This window comes from Marmota flaviventris, chromosome 5 (genome assembly GCF_047511675.1).
Source record: "Marmota flaviventris isolate mMarFla1 chromosome 5, mMarFla1.hap1, whole genome shotgun sequence".
NCBI classification, from domain to species: Eukaryota; Metazoa; Chordata; class Mammalia; order Rodentia; family Sciuridae; genus Marmota; species Marmota flaviventris.
In genome coordinates this window covers 71,843,179-71,865,190 of record NC_092502.1, presented here as the reverse complement: position 1 = coordinate 71,865,190, position 22,012 = coordinate 71,843,179, and the positions used below count along the sequence as shown (strand labels likewise).

Here is a 22,012-nt window from a genome sequence, read left to right as displayed (position 1 = left end):
CTCAGGCAGATTGGGAAAAATGGTTGGCTCAAGGTTTGAAGTTGTTCGCCCCTGAGGAAGAGATAGAAATAGACCACAAATGCACATGTCAAGAAAATAGGAAAATTGATACAACGATTTTTTGTTCCGTTTTTGTTTCATTCTGTTTCGGTTTTGTTTTGTGTTATCTTATTGGGTTGTGTTATCTTTATAACAGATTAGAAATTAGTAAAAAACAAACTGAAAGAGTGTTAAGTAAATTGTTAGAGGTTCAGACCATGGAGAAAGACATTTTAGATCAAGCAAAAGAGAAGGTCTCTCAAGCTAGTCAGAGAGAGGAAGAAAATTTAAAGGAAGAAAGCTTAGAGGAGAAACAGCTATCAGGGAAAAAGCTACAACAGGAGGCTGCTACTAACACCGTTCTATCACCAGAGGGCGTAATTCAACCAACAGCTCCCCCTATGGAGATAGCTGAGTGGCCCTCAAACCCCGTAGTTGATAGATGGGATCCTGAGACAGGACCTCAAAGATTAGCATGCCCTGTACTTGAGCAGGCAAGAGGGCAGCGAATTCACCGTGCTTTAGATTTCAAAACAGTGAAGCAGTTAAAGGAGGCTGTAACAACCTATGGTCCTCAAGCACCGTTCACTGTAAGCATGGTCGAATCCATTACCAACTTGAACATGACGCCAGCAGATTGGGCTAGTATGTGTAAATCTGTGCTAAATGGAGGACAATATTTGTGATGGAAGGTTGCCAATGAGGAATTTTGCAGGGAGACAGCTAGACGAAATGCAGCAGCCGGTTACCCTCAAAGAAATCTAGATATGTTGTTAGGAAAAGGACCTTATGAGGGTCAACGGCAACAAATTGAATATGATCCTGGCGTATACGCACAAATTGCTGTAGATGCGGTTAGGGCATGGAAAACTTTACAGGGGCATGGAGGTTTACAAGGTCAATTATCTAAGGTAATACAAGGAACTAATGAACCTTACGCTGAATTTGTAGATAGGCTTATTCAAGCAGCTTCCAGAATTTTTGGGGATACAGAACAGGCAATGCCATTTATAAAACAACTGGCTTATAACCAAGCAAATCGTTGTTGCAGAGAGGTCATTAGACCATGGAGACATGAAGATTTAAACACATATATTAAATTATGTAGAGACATTAATGAACAAGGGCAAGTCTTAGCAGCAGTACAACAGGCTTTAGATGCCAGGCCAAAAACATGCTATAATTGTGATCAAACAGGACATTTTAAAAGGAGTTGCCCCATAGGAGGAGGGTTTAACAAAGCTAGATATCAAACGAATAGAATACCGGGTATTTGCCCATGATGCCGTAGAGGGAAACATTGGGCTAATGAATGCCGTTCTCAAACCACCATAGAGGGTATTCCGTTATCAAAAAACAGACAAGGACCAAGTGTTTACCCACGATATCGTGGAGAAAGGCATCGGGCTCCATTGTCAAAAAACGGACAGGGGGGCCCAATGCTCCGGGGCCCACGACCACAAATGTACGGGGCACTGGAGGAACCCAGAAACACCATGGAGGAACCCAGCAACACCATCAGGGTAGTGCCCAGGACACATTATCCATCAGATCTCTCATCAGACGAACCAGAGGGAGCGCAGGGTTGAACATCTGCGCCTCCGCCAGAGCAGTACTAACTCCAGAGATGGGAGTTCAAATCATTCCCACAGGAGTAAAAGGACCTCTTCCCCAAGGAACAGTAGGCTTATTGTTAGGACGCAGTTCTTCTACGCTAAAAGGACTTATGATAAGTCCTGGGGTAATTGATCCCGATTATGAAGGTGAAATAAAAATTATAGCCAGTTCTCCAAAGGGTATATCAGTAATTTCACCAGGAGATAGAATAGCACAGTTATTAATAATACCCAGCCTACATGATAAATTTTCCAGTAGTACTACTGAAAGAGGTTCCAGGGGATTAGGCTCCACAGGTGTAGATTGGGCTATGCTGTCTTTAAATTTAGATTCTCGCCCCATGCTAAAACTAAATATTCAAGGACATGAATTTAATGGGCTACTGGATACAGGTGCAGACCTTAGCATCATATCTCGTCAAGAATGGCCAAAACATTGGCCATTACCACAAGCCACTCAAACGCTTCGAGGCCTAGGAGTGGCAACTAATCCCCATAGAAGTGCAATGGTATTAGATTGGAAGGGTCCTGAAGGATGTGAAGGAACTATACAGCCATATGTATTGGATCATCTTCCTATAAATTTATGGGGACGAGATGTCCTAGATCAATTAGGTTTGACATTAACAAATAACATCAATCCAAATGCGCCCACTATTAGGGCTAGACAAGGTTTCAGGAAAGAAAAAAGATTAGGAGAACAAGGCATAGCAGCACCAATTCAAATAGATCAGGGAATAAATAGACATGGACTGGGTTTTCAGAAGGGGTCACTGAGGCAATAAAAATTACTTGGAAATCAGATAGACCAGTATGGGTTCCTCAGTGGCCCCTGACTAAAGAAAAGATACAAGCAGCCCACGACCTGGTCAAACAACAATTAGTGGAGGGACATATACAACCTTCCGTATCTCCTTACAATACTCCCATTTTTGTCATTAAAAAGAAATCTGGTAAATGGAGATTATTGCAAGATTTAAGAGCCATTAATAATGAGATGGTTATTATGGGACCTGCTCAATCGGGGATTCCTCAGTTGTCTGTTTTGCCAAAAACCTGGTACGTTTTAGCTATAGATATTAAAGATTGTTTTTTTTCAATTCCAATTCATCCTGAGGATAGTCCACATTTTGCATTTACTATCCCTGCACTGAATCATGAAGGTCCTGATCAGAGATATGAATGGAAAGTACTCCCTCAAGGGATGGCTAACAGCCCAACTATGTGTCAAATTTATGTTAACAAAGCAATCCAGCCACTTAGAAATCAAAATCCTAAACTACAAATATTTCACAATATGGATGATGTATTGTTAGCACACAAAGTTAAAAACACATTGCTAGAATGTTATGCCACACTTACAAATTTATTAAAAAATTATAATCTAGAGATAGCAATAGATAAAGTACAATTAAATTTTCCAATTAATTATTTAGGAGTTCTATTATCCTCAACCATGGTCCGTCCACCAAAAATTCAAATACGAGTAGATCAACTCAAATCACTTAACGACTTTCAAAAGTTATTAGGAGACATAAATTGGATAAGGCCTTATCTAGGCATACCAACAGGAGAGTTGGGACCTTTATTTGATATCCTAAAAGGTCCATCAGATCCAAATTCACCCCGCATGTTAACGCCGGAAGCAAGCAGGCATTAAAAATTATTGAAACATATATGGAAAATATGCATTTGGATAGAATTGATATAACTTTGCCTTTATTATTTATTGTAATACCAACAAAAAATATTCCTACAGGAGTATTTTGGCAAGAAGGTCCATTATTGTGGATACATTTATCTTATTCTCCTAACACTATTCTTACTAGGTATCCTGAGGCTGTAGGACAATTAATACTCAAAGGAATAAAAGCAGCAAAGGGAGTGTTTGGAATTTCTCCCAATAAAATTATTACTCCATATACTATGGATCAAATTGATGAGTTAGCTAATGAGTTAAATACTTGAGCAATAATCATGTGTAAATCTAATGTTTCATTTGATAATCACTTACCATCTAATCCTTTGTTGTCTTTTTGGTCTTCACATCCTGTAGTTTTTCCAAAAATGACAAGAAAAACCCCTATCATGAATGCTCCAAATGTATTCACTGATGGGTCAAATAATGGTACAGTAGCAGTAGTTACCCCTGATCAAACTTTTACATTTTTAGTACCCAAACAATCAGCTCAAAAGGTAGAGCTTAATGCAGTTTTACAAGCTTTTGTGATGTTTAAAGATTCTGTATTTAATTTATTCTCTGATAGTCAGTATGTAGTTAATGCTATAGTATCCCTTGAAGATGCTGGCAGGATTTCCCCTTTCTCTACTGTTTTCTCTTTGTTTTCTGCTATACAAAGTCTAATCTGGGACAGAAAAGATCCATTCTTTATAGGACATATCAGAGCACATACAGGATTGCCTGGAGCCCTTAGTTTGGGCAACGATTTAGCAGATAAAACTACACATGACATACATATTTTCTCTACACTAGAAGAAGCTACACATTTTCATAAAAGGTTCCATGTCAATGCTAATACTTTACAAAAGCGTTTTAAAATAACTAAGGAACAAGCTAGACAAATAATAAAACAATGTCAAAATTGTGTGACCTTTTTACCACAAGTTAATCTTGGAGTCAATCCTAGAGGACTGATACCTAACCATATTTGGCAGATGGACGTCACACACTTGCCAGAATTTGGAAAATTAAAATATTTGCATGTTACAGTTGATACTTCTTCCGGATTTTTGATGGGCTCCCTTCATTCCGGAGAAAAAACTAAAGATGTTATAGCTCATTGCTTACAAAATTTTGCCACTGTGGGCGTTCCAAAACAGTTAAAAACAGATAATGGTTCTGGTTATACTTCTACCTCTTTTAAACAATTTTGCTCATCATTTGGCATTACTCATATAACAGGAATTCCATACAATCCACAGGGACAAGGCATAGTTGAAAGAGCTCATCAAACTATTAAAATGTACTTACTAAAGCAAAAAGAGGGAATTAGAAAGGGGTATATGTCACCCAAAGATAAACTTAAAATAACCCTTTTTACTCTAAACTTTTTAAATTTGGATTCCTCAGGACTTAGTGCTGTGGAAAGGCATATGTGTCCAAAAAATGTACATAAGTCTAAGGTACTTTGGAAGGATATTCTAACAGGACAATGGAAAGGTCCTGACCCAGTGATTGTCTGGAGTCGGGGTTCTGTTTGTGTTTTTCCACAGGGAGAACAGCAGCCGATTTGGATTCCAGAGAGATTAACTAAAACAATTTCTACAGGCCAAAAGGAAGATGATTTGACTCAAATCCATAACAGCTGATATCCAGAACTCCAGTTTGGCTATTCTTACATCTGCGACAGTGATTAACCAGGATGCTTTTTTCAATATTTATTTTATTATTTGCCTTTTCCCACATCATAAAGTTCTATTTTATTTTTGAGCTCATACAGACATAGGTTAATGTTTTTCTGATCAGTTTTATTTTTTGACTGTGGAGTTTTTAAGCATTGCAATGGAGATTTCACCTAGGTAAAGCTACAAGGCCTTTACTATTGTCTTATGTGTTGTATGTTATGTGTGCACACTTCTGTTTTGTGTCGTATGTCTGTATGTGCGTATGTCCATATATCATATATGAGGAGCGCTCATGAATAAATGGATCCGAATTTTTTTATTCACGTGATTTTAATGGTTTAATTTAGATTGGGTAAACAGCTGTTGAAAATTGTTTTAATATGTGAACAAATAAGGAGGTTAAAGGAGGTTAACAGATCTGTTTGTTTACTTTCACCTTTCCTTCTCATTATATTTAATAATTCTGTTCAGGATAATGTAAATTGTTCAAAAAATTGTTTTCTTAGTGCCTGTTGGAATGTTACATAATTTTTTTCTTAGCATCATTGCCAAAATTCCTATCTTCATCCCAGTGCCAGTGAAGACAAAGATAAAACCAAACTACAGCTTCTTCGATAGTTATCACAACAAACTGTAAAAACTGATGCATCAATGAATAATAACTCAACAAGTAATGCTCAATTAAGGAGTCGATTTACTTTGGGAGGAAATGGACATATTGACAGATTCCTCTGCTTTGAATTGCTTGCAGACCTTGCCTGGACTATGTATCACTTGTATGCATTGTGAACTATCTGTTGGTACAGCGAATTGTGGTAGTGCTGGAGTATTTTTGCTGATGGTGTCACCAGTGGTACAGTTTTTCAAAGGAGCCCTCAATTGGCTTAGTGTCATGGCATTTTGCATCCTCCTCCCTTCTACTAGTGATGGTCTAAAATTGGGGGCCAACAGAGGTGAGGCAAAGAACCTCACCCCCCCACTGGTGCAAAGGCCTATCCACAAGTATGGCTGTATGCTGGACCGGTAGTCAGTGACGGGTATGATCCAATTGCAGTGGTACCAACCTAAGACAGGAGGCTGACGCCTAGAGGTCAGTTCATCCGATGACGGGTAAGGACCATATGTTGAATTGGACTGCCTAACAGGCACGGTCCCTAAGCCACATTGCTTGTTGTTTAATTAAACAAAAAGGGGGAGATGCTGAGAGCCACGGCCGAGTCTGTATGGCCCCTGGCATTTTGCCAACAGTATTGATTGACAGGCGAGGCATTACTATCCGCCTCTGCCGCAACTTTTGAGTTCTCGCACTATTTTGGAGTTCTCCAGGGGATTTCCGGGGATTCCCCGAGAGTTCCCATTGGTTGGGGAAGTGCAGGAGGAGGGATTTCGGGGAGAGATATTTCCGGCTGGGGGTTCCTGGAGAAGCCTCCTGGCGTTCGGGAGGATTCCCCGGGAGCTGTGTGAAGTGTTTTCCTGCAGTTTAAAAATAAAGTTTGTTCCTGCTTCAGTGGCTCGTGATTTGTGCCCAGCCAGACTGCGGCATACTAAATATTTCATATTTTTTAAATAATATGGAAAAAAATGTTATATACTCTTATTGCAGAGAAGGCTTTTACTAAATGTCATTAAAAATAGAAACCATGGGGGCTGGGGTTGTGGCTCAGCGGTAGAGTGCTCACCTAGCATCAGATCTGCAGAAACTACAAAGGCCCGGGGTTCGATCCTAAGCACCACATAAAAATAAATAAAATAAAGGTATTGTGTCCAACTACAACTAAAAAATAAATATTAAAAAAATAGAAACCATGAAATAATAAATTATCAATTTCTTTAAAGAAACCCTTTTAATGTCCAAAGGAAAAGGTATCATAAGTTTGAACACAAATTTGGAAAAAAATATTTGCAATGCAGAAGGTTAACCCCTAAAATATACAGCTTTATTGTTTTCAATAATGCTCAAAAGCAAATTGCTCCACAAACTACGAATATCAACTTGGTCTCTGGTCTCGAGCCATCAGTGGGCTGTATATGAACTATATCAGCATCACAGCTTAGTGAATAGGAGCATCTGATATCTGGGAACTTCCAGTGAAAATTTCCTCTAGCCAAGACCACCCAGACACATGTAACCCTATTCAAGCTCTGCCCCAGGTCCCACACACCTGAGATGTGTGACCTGCTCTAGTTGCACAGCCTCTCAGAGATGAGTGTGACCTGCTAAAATGCCAATCAATCTGCTGACTGCAAGACACCATGAAATAAAACTCTACCCCTGAAACCTTATCCCTGCCTTTGATGTACCCCCTTAAATAAACCAGGGAGCCATTTTTTTTATTGTCCAGCTCCAGCTCCTGTGTAGGCTAGATCTATCAGGGGCTCTACTTTAAAACTATCTTTCTGACTCTGACTCTTTTGTCCTTCACTAATTATTTCTGAGTCATTTTCTCCAGTGGCTTATACCCTCCTGGGCAGAAAAAAGGACCCCCTGGTGAGGCACTGGCAGCCTCCCCATAGTCTTCTTTGAAGGAACAGTTTCTGAGACTCTTGTTTGACATTTGTTCTGATCCTAGGAGGGCTCCTCTCAACTGGCTTATGCCCTAGTTCCCTCCTGCACACCAGCCACCATATAGTCAATGCTGAAGATAAATCCATGAATTCCTCCCAGTTGCCTTTCACCAAAATTCCACTATTCTTTTTTTTTTGGACACAATACTTTTATTTCACTTATTTATTTTTATATGTGGTGCTAAGGATCGAACCCAGGGTCTCACACGTGTGAGGCGAGCGCTCTACCGCTGAGCCACAACCCCAGACCATAATTCCACTATTCTTGAAAGTATCCTTATATTTGAACTTCTGCATGTTTTTTTAATAGGATTGTTAGTGTGTTTATTCTCTATTTTTAGAAAAATAGATACATATTATTATTTATATATATATATATATATATATATATATATATATATATATATATATATTATTAATGCTGTTTGTGATAAAATTTATATATTATTGTTAATACTATATATATTATTAATGCTATGTTTATGATATAACTTGCAATCATTTTTCCAGTTTATTACTTGTTGAGATCATTTTCAGTAAATTCTCATTTTAGATATTTCAGATTTCAAAAGGAGTATTTTTTCCAGCCCAAATGCATTCTAGAGCTGGCCTGAGTAAAGAATTTGGGGGAAATTTTTCTCCTTGACATTCAAAGCTAAGTTGCCTTAATAACTTCTTTTGTGTGGATTTTCATGTTAGTAATACAGTCTCTTTTTTCCTTTTTCTTTCTTTCTTTGGTATCAGGGATTGATCTCAAGGGTACTGACCAACAAGCCCTACTTTGTATTTTATTTAGACAGGGTCTCACTTAGTTTCTTAGTGCCTCACAGTTGCTGAGGCTGGTTTTGAACTCACGATTCTCCTGTCTCAGCCTCCCAAGCAGCTGGGATTACAGACATGCACCACTGCTCCCAGCTGTAATACATTCTCTCACTCATAGTCCCTAAACTTTGTTTCCTGTCCCCTGTTTTTTTTTTTTTTTTCCACAATACCGAGGATTGAACCCAGGGCTGTACCCCAAATTTTGAAGCACGCTGAAACCCAAACTTCTGGACCACTAGATAATGGCAAATGTCCCCAGGACAGTTGTCAGTTTCCGTGTTCTTTATCTCTTAGAATTTGAGCTTTATTTGGCATTAGTATTTCTTTCACCCTCTTCCAGGGATACATAAAGAACATGATGTTATTGCTGGGTGTGGTAGCACATGACTACATGAAAAATAGATATATATTATTATTAATATATATTATTAATGCTGTTTGTGATAAAATTGATATTTTATCACAACTGAGGAGGTATGAGGCAGGAGGATCACAAGTTTGAGACCAGTAAGAGTACCTTAGCAAGACCCGTCTCAAAAGATAAAAAGGGCTGGGGATGGGGCTTAAGTTGTGACTCAGCTGTAGAGCTCTCGCCTCGCACATGCCAGGCCCTGGGTTCAATCCTCAGCACCACATAAAAATAAAATAAAGGTATTCTATCCAACTACAACTAAAACAAAATATTTTTTAAATGGGGGGGGGGGGGCTGGGATGTTGGTCAGTGGTGGAGCACCCATGGTTTCAATCCCCCATACAAAAAAAAAAAAAAAAGAATATGAGGTTATTAATTTCCCCTGCACCTAAACAAAGCAATAGCCCTACAGCTACCTGTCTGCTGAGCATTTAAGGAAATGTTTAAATATTTAATCCAGCATTTTCAGGTATTTGACTTTTTTCCCCATGGTATCAGGGATTGAATCCTGGGGTATTCTACCACTAAACTACATACCCAGACATTTTTACTTTTTAATCTTGAGACAGGGTCTTGCTAACTTGCCCAGGCTAGTCTCAAACTTGGAATCTTCTTGCCTCCGCCTCCAATTACCTGGGATTATAGGAGTACATCACTACACTGGGCTTCAGGTGTTTTGATCCAAGAATTTTTCTTGGGAAATGGAAACAGCCATTGTTAGATATAGAAGCCTTCAACTTTTGTTTCGCTTTGTTTTGTTTCTTACTGTTAAGTTTTAATTATAAAAATAGTACTCACTGAAAGAAAAAATCAGTTATAGAAATAAAAGCCTGTCTGTTCTTGGTTTATGCCTTTCTACTACCGATTATTAGTAATTTCAATTTTTGTGTTAGATCATTTTTTTTAAATAATGGAAAACTGATTATACCAGTATACATTTTTATTTGTTTGTTTGTTTATTTATGTGGTGCCAAGGATCGAATTCAGTGCCTCACACATGCTAGGCAAGTGCTCTACCACTGAACCACAACCCCAGCCCCTGTGTTAGATCATTTAGGCTCTAAAAAGCCACATGAAACTTATCCTCTGGAGCTATGGATATCATGGACTTAGGTACCAATTCCCACTCTCAAGAGGCTTTCAATTTTATTGGGGAAATAGATGAAAGAACTGGTATACAACAGAGAAGCTGACATGTTACAGTCAGTAAATATGTCCAAACAACAAATGCTAATAAAGTTGAAGATAAAGAGAAGAACTTGTGGGTTGGGACTATGCAGGGAAGAAATTAGAAAGAGGCAGTCAACAATGAAAAAGTCTGAAGGCAGTCACAAAGAGGATGTGGAGGAGGCAGGAGCACATCACAGAGAGGAATTCAAAAGAAATGCTGAAAGGACAAGTTCATTAAGCAAAGTGGTGCCTCCCTCTCCAGAATGAAGTCTTGATTTCTGTAGTACTCAGGGCAGCTGGTCAGGCTTAGAGCTCATTTTCCATTCGTCATTAATTGCCATTTTAAAAAAGTAATCAGACTTTGAATGCAGTTTAAGAGCTACAGTTATTCAAACTGCCTGAGCATATCTTGGTTATTATGTTAATCAGTTTATCAGATACAAAAGATTTGGGCACCTCCCCTGTCACTGCAGGACTGTGGGAAAATTAGCAACTGGAGACAAGAGTCAGACTAGTCCTAGGAGGTCACATTTAAACTTTCATTTAAATGCTGGCATCTCCAACATCTGACCTCATCCCAATCTCTAACCTTATATTTTCTGGGCCTTCTGCCAACAGGGTTAGGACACTCATTTCCACAGCCTTAGATTTTCAAGGATCAAGATATAGTACTGAATCTTACACTAACTATTACATCATTAATAATAAAAGCAGCACTCTCTACTCAGGTTCTATTAATTATCTGAGAAGCAATTCATTTTCTAGGTATCAGTTTGTTTCCTTGTTTCTTTTTATTTGTTCATTCAATAAATATTTCCTGGGCTGGGGATGTGGCTCAAGCGGTAGCGCGCTTGCCTGGAATGTGTGCGGCCCGGGTTTGATCCTCAGCACCACATACAAACAAAGATATTGTGTCCGTGGAAAACTAAAAAAATAAATAAATATTAAAATTCTCTCTCTGAAAATAAATAAATAAATAAATAAATAGATAAATATTTCCTGAGAATCCACTCAATGCTAGGCCTCATGCTATACACTAAGGAGACAGCAAGATTAAGATAGAAAAGGGATCCTAACCCCTGCTAGTCCTGCCTAATAAAGGATATCAACAGTAAACAGGTAGCACATGCAACTCAGGGGGTTGAGGCAGGAGGATCACAAATTCAAGGCTAGCTTCAGCAATTTAGATAAAAAAAAGACTAGGGACTGGCTCAGTGATAAAGTACCCCTTGGTTCAATCCCCCATACTAAGAAAACAAAAATAAAAAACAAAACAGACAAACAAAACAGGTAATCAGACATATATATAATTACAAATTGAGCTGGGTACAAGGAAGAAGGGGAATTTAAGGTCTTTAAAAGATCTTAAGAGGGATTGTAGACTTGTTTTTTGTACTGGGGATTGAACCAAGGGGTACTCTACCACTGAGCCACATCCCTACCTCTTTCTATTTTGAGACAGGTCTCCCTAAGTTGCTGAGGCTGGCCTTGAATTTGCAATCACCTCAACCTCCTGAATCACTGGAAGTACAGGTATGTGCCACCATGCCCAGCTGAATTTTGGAAATTTTATCAATATCAATATTTGTCCAGTTGCAAGTAATAAAATAATGACACAGTGGTTTTTTTTGTTTTGTTTTGTTTGTTTTTTTAAGAAACAAAGACATTTAAGAAAGTCTCCAAGAAGCTGATTCCAAAATCACTACAGTAGCTAAACTTTAGCCTCCTTCTGTCTTTCCCCTCTATTATCCTCCTCGGTATGTAGGCTTTTAGTCCTTGTGCTTCACACCTCATTGGTCCAAGGCAACTGCTGTGGCTCTAAGATAACTGCATTCAAGGCAGGAAGAAGAAGAGCAAGGTCTCTTTATCATCTTTCTTCTCACATAAGGGCAAAATCCTTCCTAGAAGCTTCTTGGCAAATATCTCTTTGTTTCGTTGATCAGAACTGGGTCACATGCCCATCTCTAAATCAATCTACATCCACTGAAAATGGGATTGCAGTACTTGGTTTAGAGAATTCATGGTTCATTCCCTAGCATTGGGGAAGAGAATCCAGCCCTGAATAGATTGCTGTGCTCACATCAAGGTTCTTTAAAGTAGAAGAAAAATGTGGAATGGTTTGTAGGTAAAAATAGTGGAAATAAAAATCTACAGGATTTGTTCACCAACTTAATGAGAGTGAAAGAAGAATGAAGACTCAAATATCATTCAAAAGTTTCAAGCTTGGGTAACGACAATAATCACAGTGCCAAGAATAGATAAAAAGAGAATGTGGGAGGAAAAAATCTAGTTTATAAGAAAGACAATAATGAATTTCACTTTCTCCTCAAGTTTGAGGTACAATTAGACAGTATGAAAGAAATGTAGGATGAGACCTCTGAAGAAAGGCTGGACTTAAACATGAACACTGGAGTCATTCACAATGAGGTAGGATTTAAAACCACAAGAACAGACAGGACCATTAAGAGGAAAAAATGAAAAGAGAATAACAAAGCTGCAAGAATCTTGTTGAGTAGTTATAATCACAAAACAGTAAGAGGATGATGTTATCATAAAAAGAAGGGACAGGAGGGATGGGGCTGTAGCTCAGTGGCAGAGTGCTTATCTAGCATGCATGAGGCACTGGGTTCGATCCTCGACAGCACATAAAAACAAAACAAAAATAATAATAAAATAAAGGCATTCTGTCCATCTTAAACCAAAAAAAGAAAAAAGAAATGAAATGAAATGAAAAGGAGGGGAAGTAATTAATTACTGTCATCCCAAAGCCAGAAATTATAATGCCATGGCAGCCAAGAAGTACAGTTTCCAAGGGGAAGTAGTGGCCATGAACATGTTGACTGCTACATAGATGTCAATGATACTGAAGTGCTCTTGAAAATTTTCAGAGATGTAGGGACAGAAACCAGATTGTAGGAACAGTGGTTTTGAGCACATTAACATAATACACATGTGTACTCATTTGTATTTCTTTGTGTTTACTCTTTCAATAAGTTTAGAAATAATGGGAAGAAATGTATAACTAATTAGAACAAATTTTTAAAAAGAATAATAATTGTTATTAAATAAATAAATAGATAGATAGAAGGAAAATATAGGTTGGCAGGTAGGATAAGTTGGTGGTAGGACAGGGTCAGTGAGTAGGTAACCCGAGTTACCTGGATGGAGCTAAGACAGAGAGAGTGAAGAACCCAAGTAGCGATGGGGAAAAGAGGAAGACATTTAAAAGCTGGAGGTCACAATAAGAACAACAAGCATGTTTAACAGGAGACATGAACATGTAAAGAGATAATGGGGGTGGCCAGAGAATATGAGATGCTGAGGAAAATAGAAAATTAACTTCAAGGTATCATATAGATGACAGAAGTAAAAATAAAGGTTCAGCAGTATTGAGAATGTTGGTCCCCAGCAAGCCCACAAAAGCCATCAGTAAAGATGGGAGGAAAAGATGCAGATGAGCAATGAAATTCATTGAGGGCTGAAAAAAAAAAAAAACCTAAAAATTGAAGGCCAACAGATGAACATGGGACATGGCGATACAACAGTGACCAAATGGTTACAAATTAATTGGAAAAGTTCAGTAACAAGAGTGCAACTAAGGAACTAGGAACTAGAGAAGCAACAAAGCATGGGCTTAGTGGATGCAAGGATGGATGACATGCATTTTTTCTTTCTTTTTTAAAAATATTTCTTTAGTTCTCCTTGGACTTTTATTTAATTTATTTATATGCAACGTTAAGAATCAAACCCAGTGCCTCACACATGCTAGGCAAATGCTCTATCACTGAGCTACAACCCCAGCCCGAGATGCGTTTTTTTTGTACCAAGGGATGTATATAACCCAAAATCTGCCAAGAAGGTTCTAAGGAAGATGCCAAGGAGACATTAAAACAGAACACTTCCCCAGAGAGCCATGATTACAGAACATAATCTGTCTATGACTATGGCACACGTACATCCCACATCCTTTTTTATACTGGGCTTAGTTCCATGACATGCAGCACACTGCTGAAAGTTCAAATAAAAGCATTATAAACATGAACAATCATAAAGTCATATAATTTCATAATAATTCACACTTGGCAGATGTGAATGTGGATTATTAAAGATGGATGTATCCCACTAAAAGTGACTGACACAGGGATATGAGAATGGCAAAGCCAGCACTACCTGGAACAGGTACACTAGTTTCTCGATAGTTAACTTTTGACAGTTAAGTGGTAAATGAAATATACAGGGAGATAAGAGGAAAGCAAAAGCAGACAGACAGTTTGCTGAGAAGTAAAATCAAAACCATATTACAGAGAGGTACATGGCTTCTGCATTCACAAGGCCTTTCTGATATTTCCCTTATACAGAAACACAAATGACTTGTCTGTGACTCCAGAGACTCCTGGTAGTTTGGACTGCAGACATAGACACAGGTACCATCATGATATAAAATCAGGTCACCAGAAAAGTGAATGAAAATAATTTACTTGAAGAAGGAAAAAGAAGGTTTGGGGAAGGCAGATAGAGAAGGAAAAGTGATGAAAAGATGAATCTGCTGAAAACATCAGCACACTTATCCATGCATAACCTACCTGCCTTACACTGGGCAATAAATAGCAGAAAATGAGTATGTGTATGCTGGGCATGTGGTGCACACCTGTAATCCTAGCAATGCAGGAGGCTGAGGCAGGAGGATCACAAGTTCAAGGCAGCCTTAACAACTTAATGAGATTCTGTCTCAAAACAAAAACAAAAAAGGGCTGGGGATATAGCTAGTGCTAAAGTGCTACTGGATTCAACCCCCAGTATTAAAAAAAGAAAAGTATGTGTGACCAATAATTGCATGTAGTACTTAAATAAAGGAAGAAATTTTATTTCAGTGGCCATGTCAATTACATTTCTGTCATCTCCCTTTTCTTGATCTCAGAATAATTGCTTATGTTTAACATCAGGGAAGAGGCCTTTTCAACTACAGAAAAGCGTATGAAAGTTTTATTAAGCAATTAACCCAGGTAGGCAGACAAACATTATCACAAAGCAGCAAGATTAGTACCAAGAGAGGTAGAAGAACATAACTCTATAACAAAAAGAGAAAATGAGAAGAATAAAGGTTTGTATTATAGAAAGAAATAAGAATTTCCTTATGGGAAATCTTATTGTATAAAAGGACATGCCATGATAAGGTGATGATGATGTTGATACTACCTTATTATGAACAGGTGCATTATAATCATTTCATAAGACTTACTGTATATTATGTTAGTTGATATTTGACTTTTTTGAAATGAAGCCAGTGCAGTAGTGTATGCCTATAATCCCAGCTACTCTGGAAGATTAGGTAGGAAGATTTCAAGTTTGAGGCCAGGCTGGGTATCTTTGTGAGATTCTGACTCAAAATAAAATAAACAGGTCTGGAGATGCAACTCAATGGTAGAACATTTGCTTAGCATGCACAAGGTCCTGGTTTCAATCCCTAGTACTCGCGGGGATAGGAGGAGAAAACAAAATTCAGGTGGGAGGAGAAAACAAAATTCACAAAATATGTGAGATACCTATTAATGTTCCCAGTTAACGAAGAAAAGAGATAAGGTAAGGCAAGGCTTAAAAAGGTTGTCTGTGGGGGAGGAAGATGGCGGCGAATGGAGTGCATCACCCCCGTGTAACGCGTCACTGCGGGGTGAATGACGAGTTAGAACGGCCAAAAACTATCTTGTTAGGAATTTCCAGCAAAATTGGGATGCACCGAAACCTAGAGGAAGGATTTCCATCGCCCGAGGATTGGTTACTGGGGCTCAACTGCGAGAGATTTGTCCGCCCAGAAATTCAAGCTGCTTATTCAGCGGCTCGCCCCACCGCTAGAGACTGCGGCGTGCGCCAGGAAACAGCGTCCCCAGAAACCGCGAACTAGCAACACATAGAAACGGCCCTGCTGATTCTGTGGGCTCCTGCCGGCTGTGCCCTCACTGTGCTCAGTGCTGAATTCTGGGTTTGAGACAGGAGAAGGAAGCAGTCCAGTGCTGTCCTCCACACCGGTCAGACCACCGAGGAGGCCAACGGCCACCATCTTGGAGAGCTTACGTCACCATCGCCAGTTGTCGACTGATCGCAGCTCATTCAGCGATAGAACAGGTCTGTGACATTTAGTCCATCTCCCATACAATGGGGAAATCACATAAAATCTCTCCCCGGCTTTCCCGGGGCGTGATTAACAGAGTGAGCGTGAACAGACGCGTGGGGAACGGTAAAGGCACCTGACCTCCAACTCCCCCCTCCCACCAGCGGCAAAAAGGAAACCTGTCATGCCAGCTCTTGGAGGAGGGGCTAGCTGAGGGAATCAAAACAGTAAGGTGGCAGTTCCCAAAAGCCGCGCTCCTCGTCCAGGAAACTGCAGGCACACAGTGCAGTTTGAACTGCCAAGAGGTATCACACTGGGAAAGGCCTGGCTGACAGGAGAAGCCAGGGGACTAGAAACCAGGAATAAACCTAAGCTAACAGGTTTTGAGACACACCAGTGGGGGGGAGGAGGGAGCGGCCTCACACGGATTGTTTCCTACAGCCGGAGGGCAAAATCTTGGCCCGGAAGGCACAGCACCATCTACTGGAAGTGAAGAAAATAGAAGCCTAACAGTGTCCCTTTTTTCTTTTAATTTTCTTTTAATTTTTTAATTTTTATTTTATTTTTTTTTCTTTTCTACAATTATACTATTAGTTTTTTAAATGTAATTTTTATTTTACTGCATTTTATTATTATTTTTTTAATTATCATTTCCTTTTCTTTTCTATTCTTTTCCCTTTCTTTCCCCTCTCCCTCTCTCTTTCTTGGTTTGCTTCCTTACCTTTTCCCCATCTTTCCTCTTAAGCATGACCACCTAGATTACATACAACGTACTAAATGCAGATAGATGAATAATACGAATCAGTCCATAATCCGCCTAAGCCCTTAATTACCCCCAAGTACTGCTGTATATTCTCTTGTTAATAACCGCCTGCATTTGAGCAACCCCCCCAAAGAAGCTAACATATACTAACCTCCATACCATCAAATTCTGTAGGCCTCTAATGAAACTAATGAATTTACTTTAATTCATAATTAAATCCAACATCTCTAAACATTGTCTCCCAACACAAAGGAGAGATATTGGAACTATAAAAACCAAAACAAACTTAAAGAAGAAAACAGAAACACAGCAGTCAAACAGAGTTGGAAAGCAACGTGAGCACCATGAAAAAACAAGGGAAAAAAGGATTACAAACAATGCAGGACAACTTCAATTCACAGGAGAACCTAGAGGCTTCAGAAAAATGGACAGAGAAAGAACTCAAGGCATACCTAACTCAGATGGAACGGAATCTTAGAGAAGACATTACACAGCAAATCCAAACAATGAAAGTATACTTTGAAAACGAATTAAATAGGCAAATTCAAATGGCAAAGAACGAGCTATACCAGGAGATAGAGATTTTTTTTAAAAATCAAACAGTAATCCTAGAAATGAAGGAAACCATAAACCAAATTAAAAACTCAAATGAGAATATTACAAATAGACTAGATCAAATAGAAGTCAGAACATCAGATAATAAAGACAAAGTGTATCAACTTGAAAAGAATATAGTCAACACAGAAAGGATGCTAAGAAATCACCAGCAATCTATCCAAGAGATATGGGATGTTATAAAAAAAACCAAACTTGAGAGTCATCGGGATAGAAGAAGGTATAGAGGTTCATACCAAAGGAATGAACAATCTAGTGAATGAAATAATCCTAGAAAACTTCCCAGATATGAAAGATGGAATGGATTGCCAAATCCTAGAAGCCTACAGGACCCCAAACATACAAAACCGTAATAGACCAACTCCAAGACACATAATTATGAAGATATCCAACATACAGAACAAGGAGAGAATATTAAAAGCTACGAGAGAAAGAAGGCAGATTACATTCAGGGGTAAACCAATTAGGTTAACGGCTGATTTTTCATCACAGACGTTGAAAGCAAGAAGATCCTGGAACAACGTATTTCAAATGCTGAAAAATAATGGATTCCAACCAAGAATACTGTATCCAGCAAAATTAAGCTTCAGATTTGACAATGAAATTAAAATATTTCACGATAAACAAAAGTTAAAAGAATTCGCAGCCAGAAAACCAGCACTGTAAGGCATTTTGAGCAAAACACTACAAGAGGAGGAATTAAAAAAACAGCACCCAAAACTAACATTGGGAGGTAACTCAGTAAAGGGAAGAACAAAAAAAACCAAAAAGGAAAAACGAGCCATATTAAAATAAATAAATAAATAAGCATGACTGGAAGTACAAACAATATATCAATAGTAACCTTAAACGTTAATGGCTTAAATTCACCAATCAAGAGACAAAGGCTAGTAACATGGATTAAAAAAAAAAAATCCAACAACATGCTGCCTTCAGGAGACTCATATGATAGGAAAAGACATACACAGGTTGAAAGTGAAAGGCTGGGAAAAATCATACCACTCACATGGTCCTCGGAAGCAAGCAGGAGTGGCCATACTCATATCAAATAAAATCAACTTCAAACCTAAGTTAATCCAACGGGATAAAGAAGACCACTATATACTGTTAAAAGGAACCATCCACCAACAAGACATAACAATTATCAATATGTATGCACCAAACAATGGTGCTGCAACGTTCATAAAACAAACTCTCCTCAAGTTCAAGAGTCAAATAGACCACAACACAATAATTATCAGTAACTTCAACACACCGCTCTCTCCATTGGACAGATCCACCAGACAAAAACTGAATAAAGAAACAATAGAACTCAATAACACAATTAATAACCTAGACTTAACCGACTTATACAGAATATATCAACCATCATCAAGTGGATACACGTTCTTCTCAGCAGCACATGGATACTTCTCAAAGATAGACCATATATTATGCCATAGGGCAACTCTTAGTAAATATAAAGGTGTGGAGATAATACCATGCATATTATCTGATCATAATGGAAATGAAACTGGAAATCAATGATAAAAGAAGGAAGGAAAAATCCTGTATCACCTGGAAAATGAACAATATGTTACTGAATGATCAATAGGTTACAGAAGACATAAAGGAGGAAATAAAAAAATTCTTAGAGATAAATGAAAATACAGACACAACATATCGGAATCTATGGGACACAATGAAAGCAGTTTTAAGAGGGAAATTCACTGTGTGGAGTTCATTCCTCAATAAAAGAAAAAACCAACAAATAAATGAACTCACACTTCATCTCAAAACCCTAGAAAAGGAAGAGCAAAACAACAGCAAATATAGTAGAAGGCAAGAAATAATTAAAATCAGAGTAGAAATCAACGAAATTGAAACAAAAAAAACCATTGAAAAAATTGATAAAACTAAAAGTTGGTTCTTCGAAAAAATAAATAAGATCGACAGACCCTTAGCCATGCTAACAAAGAGAAGAAGAGAGAGAACTCAAATTACCAACATACGGGATGAAAAAGGCAATATCACAACGGACACTACAGAAATACAGAAGATAATTAGAAATTATTTTGAAACCCTATATTCCAATAAAATAGAAGATAGTGAAGATATCGATAAATTTCTTAAGTCATATGATTTGCCCAGATTGAGTCAGGAAGATACACACAATTTAAACAGACCAATAACAAAGGAGGAATTAGAAGAAGCCATCAAAAGACTACCAACCAAGAAAAGTCCTGGACTGGATGGATATACAGCGGAGTTTTACAAAACCTTCAAAGAAGAATTAATACCAATACTTTTCAAGTTATTTCAAGAAATAGAAAAAGAAGGAGACCTTCCAAATTCATTCTATGAGGCCAACATCACCCTGATCCCGAAACCAGACAAAGACACTTCAAAGAAAGAAAACTACAGACCAATATCTCTAATGAAAATAGATGCAAAAATCCTTAATAAAATCCTGGTGAATCGGATACAAAAGGATATCAAAAAAATAGTGCACCATGATCAAGTAGGATTCATCCCTGGGATGCAAGGATGGTTCAATATAAGGAAATCAATAAATGTTATCCACCACATCAATAGACTTAAAGATAAGAACCACATGATCATCTCGATAGATGCAGAAAAAGCATTCGACAAAGTACAACATCCCTTTATGTTCAAAATACTAGAAAAACTAGGGATAACAGGATCTTACCTCAACATTGTAAAAGCTATATATGCTAAGCCTCAGGCTAGCATTATTCTGAATGGAGAAAAACTGAAGGCATTCCCTCTAAAATCTGGAACAAGACAGGGATGCCCTCTATCACCACTTCTATTCAATATAGTTCTCGAAACACTGGCCAGAGCAATTAGACGAAAGAAATTAAACGCATAAAAATAGGAAAAGAAGAACTTAAATTATCACTATTTGCAGATGATATGATATTATATCTAACAGACCCAAAAGGGTCTACAAAAAAACTACTAGAACTAATAAATGAAGTCAGCAAAGTGGCAGGATATAAAATCAACACACATAAATCAAAGGCATTCCTGTATATCAGCGACAAATCTTCTGAAATGGAAATGAGGACAACCACCCCATTCACAATATCCTCAAAAAAAAAAAAAATACTTGGGAATCAACCTAACAAAAGAGGTGAAAGATTTATACAATGAAAACTACAGAACCCTAAAGAGAGAAATAGAAGAAGACCTTAGAAGACGGAAAAATATACCCTGTTCATGGATAGGCAGAACTAACATCATCAAAATGGCGATATTACCAAAAGTTCTCTATAGGTTTAATGCAATGCCAATCAAAATCCCAAGGGCATTTCTTGTAGAAATAGAGAAAGCAATCATGAAATTCATATGGAAAAAAAAAGACCCAGAATAGCAAAAACAATTCTAAGCTGGAAGTGTGAGTCAGGCTGTGAGGGAGAGAGAGGCTTGTGGAAAGCCGGTGGTGGCAGTTGAGGCTCTGAGGATTTTTCCTGAGAGGCTGTTTTGTTTGGCGTGTGTGGTTCTAAAAATAAAGTTAGTTTCTTTTGACAAGTGGCTCCTGATTGTGCCCAGCCAGACTGCGGCATTTGGTGGCCCATACGGGGAGCGACTGAGGGTAAGTGAACTGCTCGCCCTTGAGGGCAGGGCAAGAGGATGGGTACCCATTTTAAGATTCTTCTTTTGTTATTTTGTTTCACTTTTGTTTTAAGTTGCCTGTCCCTGGAGATGTGTAAGATGGAAGAAAAACCGCTCACATCTGAGGAACAGATAGGGAGAAAGGACGGATGGACATTTCAGGAGGCTATTATAATGATTTTGTGTTGTTCCAATTTTGTTTCACTCTGTTTCAGTTTTGTTAGGCGTTATCTTGTTGGGTTGTATTATAGTAGAAATACGGGATCAGAAATTAGTAAAAAACAAACTGAAAGAGTGTTAAGTAAATTGTTAGAGGAAGGAGGCATCTCAGTAAAATCAAGAACAATCAGGGCATACGTTGATACAATACAAAAATGTAGCCCATGGCTTTTTAAGGAGGAGTTGTTAAATATATGACAATGGAACCATCATGGTGAAGATTTAAAAAGAATAGAAAAGAAAAGCCCAGGGACTCTGCCAGTTGGCACATTGCCATTGTGGACGTTCATATCTTGTTTGCTTAGTCCAAAGCCTTCAGTTCAGACAATGGTAGAGGAAGGAGAAGACATAATGATTCAAGTAAAAGAGAAGGCCTCTCAAGCTAGTCAGACAGAGGAAAAGATTCAAGTAAAAGAGAAGGCCTCTCAAGTTAGTCAGACAGAGAAAGAAAGTATAAAACAGAAAAAGCCATCAGGGGGAAAGTTACAACAGGAGACTGCTACTAACACCTTTCTATCACCAGAGGGTGTAAGTGTCCAACCAACAGCACCACCTCTACAGGAGACTGCTACTAACACCTTTCTATCACCAGAGGACGTAAGTGTCCAACTAACAAGGCCACCTCCATATACTGGGAGGTCCCCAACCCCCGCAGTTGATAGTTGGGATCCTGAGACAAGATCTCAAATATTAACATGCCC

At 38.4% G+C, this 22,012-nt stretch overlaps 1 protein-coding gene across 4 annotated transcripts in view; it reads right to left on the bottom strand.

The window, feature by feature from the left end:
- Sil1 (SIL1 nucleotide exchange factor) overlaps positions 1-22,012 on the bottom strand; it is a 318,102-nt gene that overhangs the window by 90,283 nt on the left and 205,807 nt on the right. The gene's annotated exons all lie outside the window — the stretch shown is intronic.